The sequence below is a fragment of the Oncorhynchus keta genome, chromosome 35, assembly GCF_023373465.1.
Source record: "Oncorhynchus keta strain PuntledgeMale-10-30-2019 chromosome 35, Oket_V2, whole genome shotgun sequence".
Classification (NCBI taxonomy): domain Eukaryota; kingdom Metazoa; phylum Chordata; class Actinopteri; order Salmoniformes; family Salmonidae; genus Oncorhynchus; species Oncorhynchus keta.
The window spans coordinates 76976766-76984265 of record NC_068455.1 but is presented as its reverse complement, the minus strand read 5'-3'; the positions used below and the strand labels follow the sequence as shown (position 1 = coordinate 76984265).

Genomic DNA, 7500 nt, shown 5'->3' with positions numbered 1-7500 from the left:
AGGCCAGAGGTGGATGAACGCAGTGCCCTTGTTTGGGTGTAGGGCCTGATCAGAGCCTGGAGGTACTGAGGTGCCGTTCCCCTCACAGCTCCGTAGGCGAGCACCATGGTCTTGTAGCGGATGCGAGCTTCAACTGGAAGCCAGTGGAGAGAGCGGAGGAGCGGGGTGACGTGAGAGAACTTGGGAAGGTTGAACACCAGACGGGCTGCGGCGTTCTGGATGAGTTGTAGGGGTTTAATGGCACAGGCAGGGAGCCCAGCCAACAGCGAGTTGCAGTAATCAAGACGGAGATGACAAGTGCCTGGATTAGGACCTGCGCCGCTTCCTGTGTGAGGCAGGGTCGTTACTCTGCGGATGTTGTAGAGCATGAACCTACAGGAACGGGCCACCGCCTTGATGTTAGTTGAGAACGACAGGGTGTTGTCCAGGATCACGCCAAGGTTCTTAGCGCTCTGGGAGGAGGACACAATGGAGTTGTCAACCGTGATGGCGAGATCATGGAGCGGGCAGTCCTTCCCCGGGAGGAAGAGCAGCTCCGTCTTGCCGAGGTTCAGCTTGAGGTGGTGATTCGTCATCCACACTGATATGTCTGCCAGACATGCAGAGATGCGATTCGCCACCTGGTCATCAGAAGGGGGAAAGGAGAAGATTAATTGTGTGTCGTCTGCATAGCAATGATAGGAGAGACCATGTGAGGTTATGACAGAGCCAAGTGACTTGGTGTATAGCGAGAATAGGTGAGGGCCTAGAACAGAGCCCTGGGGGACACCAGTGGTGAGAGCGCGTGGTGAGGAGACAGATTCTTGCCACGCCACCTGGTAGGAGCGACCTGTCAGGTAGGACGCAATCCAAGCATGGGCCGCGCCGGAGATGCCCAACTCGGAGAGGGTGGAGAGGAGGATCTGATGGTTCACAGTATCGAAGGCAGCCGATAGGTCTAGAAGGATGAGAGCAGAGGAGAGAGAGTTAGCTTTAGCAGTGCGGAGCGCCTCCGTGATACAGAGAAGAGCAGTCTCAGTTGAATGACTAGTCTTGAAACCTGACTGATTTGGATCAAGAAGGTCATTCTGAGAGAGATAGCGGGAGAGCTGGGCCAAGGACGGCACGTTCAAGAGTTTTGGAGAGAAAAGAAAGAAGGGATACTGGTCTGTAGTTGTTGACATCGGAGGGATCGAGTGTAGGTTTTTTTCAGAAGGGGTGCAACTCTCGCTCTCTTGAAGACGGAAGGGACGTAGCCAGCGGTCAGGGATGAGTTGATGAGCGAGGTGAGGTAAGGGAGAAGGTCTCCGGAAATGGTCTGGAGAAGAGAGGAGGGGATAGGGTCAAGCGGGCAGGTTGTTGGGCGGCCGGCCGTCACAAGACGCGAGATTTCATCTGGAGAGAGAGGGGAGAAAGAGGTCAGAGCACAGGGTAGGGCAGTGTGAGCAGAACCAGCGGTGTCATTTGACTTAGCAAACGAGGATCAGATGTCGTCGACCTTCTTTTCAAAATGGTTGACGAAGTCATCTGCAGAGAGGGAGGAGGGGGGGGAGGGGGAGGAGGATTCAGGAGGAAGGAGAAGGTGGCAAAGAGCTTCCTAGGGTTAGAGGCAGATGCTTGGAATTTAGAGTGGTAGAAAGTGGCTTTAGCAGCAGAGACAGAGGAGGAAAATGTAGAGAGGAGGGAGTGAAAGGATGCCAGGTCCGCAGGGAGGCGAGTTTTCCTCCATTTCCGCTCGGCTGCCCGGAGCCCTGTTCTGTGAGCTCGCAATGAGTCGTCGAGCCACGGAGCGGGAGGGGAGGACCGAGCCGGCCTGGAGGATAGGGGACATAGAGAGTCAAAGGATGCAGAAAGGGAGGAGAGGAGGGTTGAGGAGGCAGAATCAGGAGATAGGTTGGAGAAGGTTTGAGCAGAGGGAAGAGATGATAGGATGGAAGAGGAGAGAGTAGCGGGGGAGAGAGAGCGAAGGTTGGGACGGCGCGATACCATCCGAGTAGGGGCAGTGTGGGAAGTGTTGGATGAGAGCGAGAGGGAAAAGGATACAAGGTAGTGGTCGGAGACTTGGAGGAGTTGCAATGAGGTTAGTGGAAGAACAGCATCTAGTAAAGATGAGGTCGAGCGTATTGCCTGCCTTGTGAGTAGGGGGGGAAGGTGAGAGGGTGAGGTCAAAAGAGGAGAGGAGTGGAAAGAAGGAGGCAGAGAGGAATGAGTCAAAGGTAGACGTGGGGAGGTTAAAGTCGCCCAGCACTGTGAGAGGTGAGCCGTCCTCAGGAAAGGAGCTTATCAAGGCATCAAGCTCATTGATGAACTCTCCGAGGGGACCTGGAGGGCGATAAATGATAAGGATGTTAAGCTTGAAAGGGCTGGTAACTGTGGCAGCATGGAATTCAAAGGAGGCGATAGACAGATGGGTAAGGGGAGAAAGAGAGACATGACTGAAGTAGTTTAGTAGAGTACAGATACCCCCCCAAAACATGACTGAAGGAGTTTAGTAGAGTACAGATACCCCCCAAAACATGACTGAAGTAGTTTAGTAGAGTACAGATACCCCCCCAAAACATGACTGAAGTAGTTTAGTAGAGTACAGATACCCCCCAAAACATGACTGAAGTAGGACTTTGTCTTGTGTGTGTGTGTGTGTCTGTGTGTCTGTGTGTGGGTGTGTGTGTGTGTGTTTCTAGTATGTGTGTGTGTCTAGTGTGTGCCTAGTGTGTGTCTAGTGTGTGTGTGAGTGTCTGTGTGGGTGTGTTTGTGTTTAGTGTGTGTGTGTGTCTAGTGTGTCTAGTGTGTGTCTAGTGTGTGAGAGTGTGTGTGGGTATGTCCATAGGGGTGTGTTTGTGTTTAGTGTGTGTGTTTCTAGTATGTGTGTGTAGTGTGTGTGTGTGTGTGTGTGTTTGTGTGTGCGAGAGATTGAACTAGGTGATACACTGTCTGTCTCAGTATGTCAGATTCACTATAACACCATCCTGCCATATCCACTCTTTCCAATGAAGCTACGGAAAGGCTACACATGGCTGTCAAAGGGTTACATATGGCTGTCAAAGGGCTACATATGGCTACAAAGGGCTACGTATGGCTACAAAGGGCTACATATGGCTACAAAGGGCTACACATGGCTGTCAAAGGGCTACATATGGCTGTCAAAGGGCTACATATGGCTGTCAAAGGGCTACACATGGCTGTCAAAGGGCTACATATGGCTGTCAAAGGGCTACATATGGCTGTCAAAGGGCTACATATGGCTACAAGGGCTACACATGGCTGTCAAAGGGTTACATATGGCTGTCAAAGGGCTACATATGGCTACAAAGGGCTACGTATGGCTACAAAGGGCTACATATGGCTACAAAGGGCTACACATGGCTGTCAAAGGGCTACATATGGCTGTCAAAGGGCTACATATGGCTGTCAAAGGGCTACACATGGCTGTCAAAGGGCTACATATGGCTGTCAAAGGGCTACATATGGCTGTCAAAGGGCTACATATGGCTGTCAAAGGGCTACATATGGCTGTCAAAGGGCTACGTATGGCTACAAAGGGCTACATATGGCTGTCAAAGGGCTACATATGGCTGTCAAAGGGCTACATATGGCTGTCAAAGGGCTACATATGGCTGTCAAAGGGCTACGTATGGCTGTCAAAGGGCTACGTATGACTGTCAAAGGGCTACGTATGGCTACAAAGGGCTACATATGACTGTCAAAGGGCTACATATGGCTGTCAAAGGGCTACGTATGACTGTCAAAGGGCTACGTATGGCTACAAAGGGCTACATATGGCTGTCAAAGGGCTACATATGGCTGTCAAAGGGCTACATATGGCTGTCAAAGGGCTACACATGGCTGTCAAAGGTCTACATATGGCTGTCAAAGGTCTACATATGGCTGTCAAAGGGCTACATATGGCTGTCAACGGGCTACATATGGCTGTCAAAGGGCTACATATGGCTACAAAGGGCTACACATGGCTGTCAAAGGGTTACATATGGCTGTCAAAGGGCTACATATGGCTACAAAGGGCTACGTATGGCTACAAAGGGCTACATATGGCTACAAAGGGCTACACATGGCTGTCAAAGGGCTACATATGGCTGTCAAAGGGCTACATACGGCTGTCAAAGGGCTACATACGGCTGTCAAAGGGCTACATACGGCTGTCAAAGGGCTACATATGGCTGTCAAAGGGCTACATATGGCTGTCAAAGGGCTACATATGGCTGTCAAAGGGCTACATACGCTGTCAAAGGGCTACATATGGCTGTCAAAGGGCTACATAAGGCTGTCAAAGGGCTACATATGGCTGTCAAAGGGCTACATATGGCTGTCAAAGGGCTGTCAAAGGGCTACATATGGCTGTCAAAGGGCTACATATGGCTGTCAAAGGGCTACATATGGCTGTCAAAGGGCCACATATGGCTGTCAAAGGGCTACATATGGCTGTCAAAGGGCTACATATGGCTGTCAAAGGGCTACATATGGCTGTCAAAGGGCTACATATGGCTGTCAAAGGGCTACATATGGCTGTCAAAGGGCTACATATGGCTGTCAAAGGGCCACATATGGCTGTCAAAGGGCTACATATGGCTGTCAAAGGGCTACATACGGCTGTCAAAGGGCTACATATGGCTGTCAAAGGGCTACATATGGCTGTCAAAGGGCTACATACGGCTGTCAAAGGGCTACATATGGCTGTCACGTCAGGTTGTTAAATTAATATCTAACCATATGAAGTTTTAATGAGATAAAGTGAGATTCCATACTGTTATAGTATCGTTAAAATCGTGCTATATCAGCTCTACATAGATCCATCATCATACAGTTCTTAGGAAACATGCACACTTCATATTTTACTAATTAGTTATAGTTCATTAATAATTATTACTCCCTTAATTAGGGACAGGTGTCTCGCTAGCGGGACACCAGCAGACAACATCCGGTGAAATTGGAGGGCGCTCAATTCAAATTAATAATCGTAATTTTAAACATTCATGAACATACAAGCATTTTATATCGGTTAAAAGCTTAAGTTGTTGTTAATTTAACTGCGTTGTTTGATTTGCAATAGGCTTTACAGCGAAAGGCTTCATAAAATCACAAATAGCGATTAAATAACCAGTCATAGGTTAGCTTTACCGAAAAAGCACACCATTAAATAATCTGAGTACAGCGCTCAGACAACAAATCAAGCCATACAGATATCTGCCATGTTGTGGAGTCAACAGAAGTCAGAAATAACATTATAAATATTCACTTACCTTTGATGAAGATCTTCATCAGAATGCACTCCCAGGAATCCCAGTTCCACAATAAATGTTTGATTTGTTCAATAAAGTCCATGATTTATGTCCAAATACCTCGCACATTTATCCCAGTAATCCAAATGCTCAATGCGCGATCGTTTAGTTCAGATGAAAAGTCACAAAAGTTATATTACAGTTCATAGAAACATGTCAAACGATGTATGGAATCCATCTTTAGGATGTTTTTAACATCAATCTTCAATAATGTTCCAACCGGAGAATTCCTTTGTCTGCAGAAATGCAATGGAACTCAAGCTAACTCTCATGTGAACGCGCATGGTCAGTTCATGCCTCTCTGGCAGACCTCTGACTCAATCCCCTCTCATTCCCCCTTCACAGTAGAATGCGCATGGTCAGTTCATGCCTCTCTGGCAGACCTCTGACTCAATCCCTTCTCACCCCCCTTCACAGTAGAACGCGCATGGTCAGCTCATGCCTCTCTGGCAGACCTCTGACTCAATCCCCTCTCACCCCCCTTCACAGTAGAACGCGCATGGTCAGCTCATGCCTCTCTGGCAGACCTCTGACTCATTCCCCTCTCACCCCCCTTCACAGTAGAACGTGCATGGTCAGCTCATGCCCCTCTGGCAGACCTCTGACTCAATCCCCTCTCAACCCCCCCCCTTCACAGTAGAAGCCTCAAACAAGGTTCTAAAGACTGTTGACATCTAGTGGAAGCCTTAGGTAGTGCAATATGACCCCATAGACACTGTGCATTTGATAGGGAGTTGAAAAACTACAAACCTCAGATTTCCCACTTCCTGGTTGGATCTTTTCTCAGGTTTTTGCCATTTGAGTTCTGTTACACTCACATAGATCATTCAAACAGTTTTAGAGACTTCGGAGTGTTTTATATCCAAATCTACTAATAATATGCATATATTAGCAACTGGGCCTAAGTAGCAGGCAGTTTACTCTGGGCACCTTATTCATCCATGCTACTCAATACTGCCCCCAGCCTTAACAAGTTAATGAGTTAAAGTGAGAGTCTATGGTGTCCTCATAAAACAATGATACAATAACAGTACGAGTACTCCACTCTACTCAACAGCGTGACATGCCAAGTGTATTCATTTTTAATTGCCTCTGTCTTTTTTCACTCTTTCGTTATATTTGTGATGGTTAAAAGTGAGTGTCGGTGAGACTCGATAATGATAACATATTCATCTGACTATTCATCTCACATACAACGTGACTTGTCAAGTTTTTAAACACCTCTCTTTCATTCTCACCTCTCTCTCTCTTTCATTCTCTCACTGTCTCTATATTTGATTGTTTCTCATTGATTCTCTCACTGATTCTCTCAGTGATTCTCTCTTGTGTATTTCTGCAGTCAGGGGTCACTACCGTTCGTTACTAAGCAGAGCTGATGTGCAATTTGAGTTCTCTCCACTTGTAAACATTGAATCACTAGTGTTTTCTCCACTTGTAAACATTGAATCACTAGTGTTCTCTCCACTTGTAAACATTGAATCACTAGTGTTCTCTCCACTTGTAAACATTGAATCACTAGTGCTCTCTCCACTTGTAAACATTGAATCACTAGTGTTCTCTCCACTTGTAAACATTGAATCACTAGTGTTCTCTCCACTTGTAAACATTGAATCACCAGTGCTCTCTCCACTTGTAAACATTGAATCACTAGTGTTCTCTCCACTTGTAAACATTGAATCACTAGTGTTCTCTCCACTTGTAAACATTGAATCACCAGTGCTCTCTCCACTTGTAAACATTGAATCACTAGTGCTCTCTCCACTTGTAAACATTGAATCACTAGTGCTCTCTCCACTTGTAAACATTGAATCACTAGAGTTCTCTCCACTTGTAAACATTGAATCACTAGTGCTCTCTCCACTTGTAAACATTGAATCACCAGTGCTCTCTCCACTTGTAAACATTGAATCACTAGTGCTCTCTCCACTTGTAAACATTGAATCACTAGTGCTCTCTCCACTTGTAAACATTGAATCACTAGTGCTCTCTCCACTTGTAAACATTGAATCACTAGTGCTCTCTCCACTTGTAAACATTGAATCACTAGTGTTTTCTCCACTTGTAAACATTGAATCACTAGTGCTCTCTCCACTTGTAAACATTGAATCACCAGTGCTCTCTCCGCGTATAAACATTGAATCAGTAGTGTTGTGTCATATATTTTATTCATCACAATCTAACACCTTTTTCACCTGGTTGTGTGTGGGTGGGGCTCCGCCAGCCAGCC

General features: G+C 46.9%; 1 protein-coding gene across 1 annotated transcript in view; it reads left to right on the top strand.

Annotated features, from left to right (window-relative positions):
• LOC118379634 (pyruvate carboxylase, mitochondrial-like) overlaps positions 1-7500 on the top strand; it is a 596907-nt gene that overhangs the window by 158717 nt on the left and 430690 nt on the right. The gene's annotated exons all lie outside the window — the stretch shown is intronic.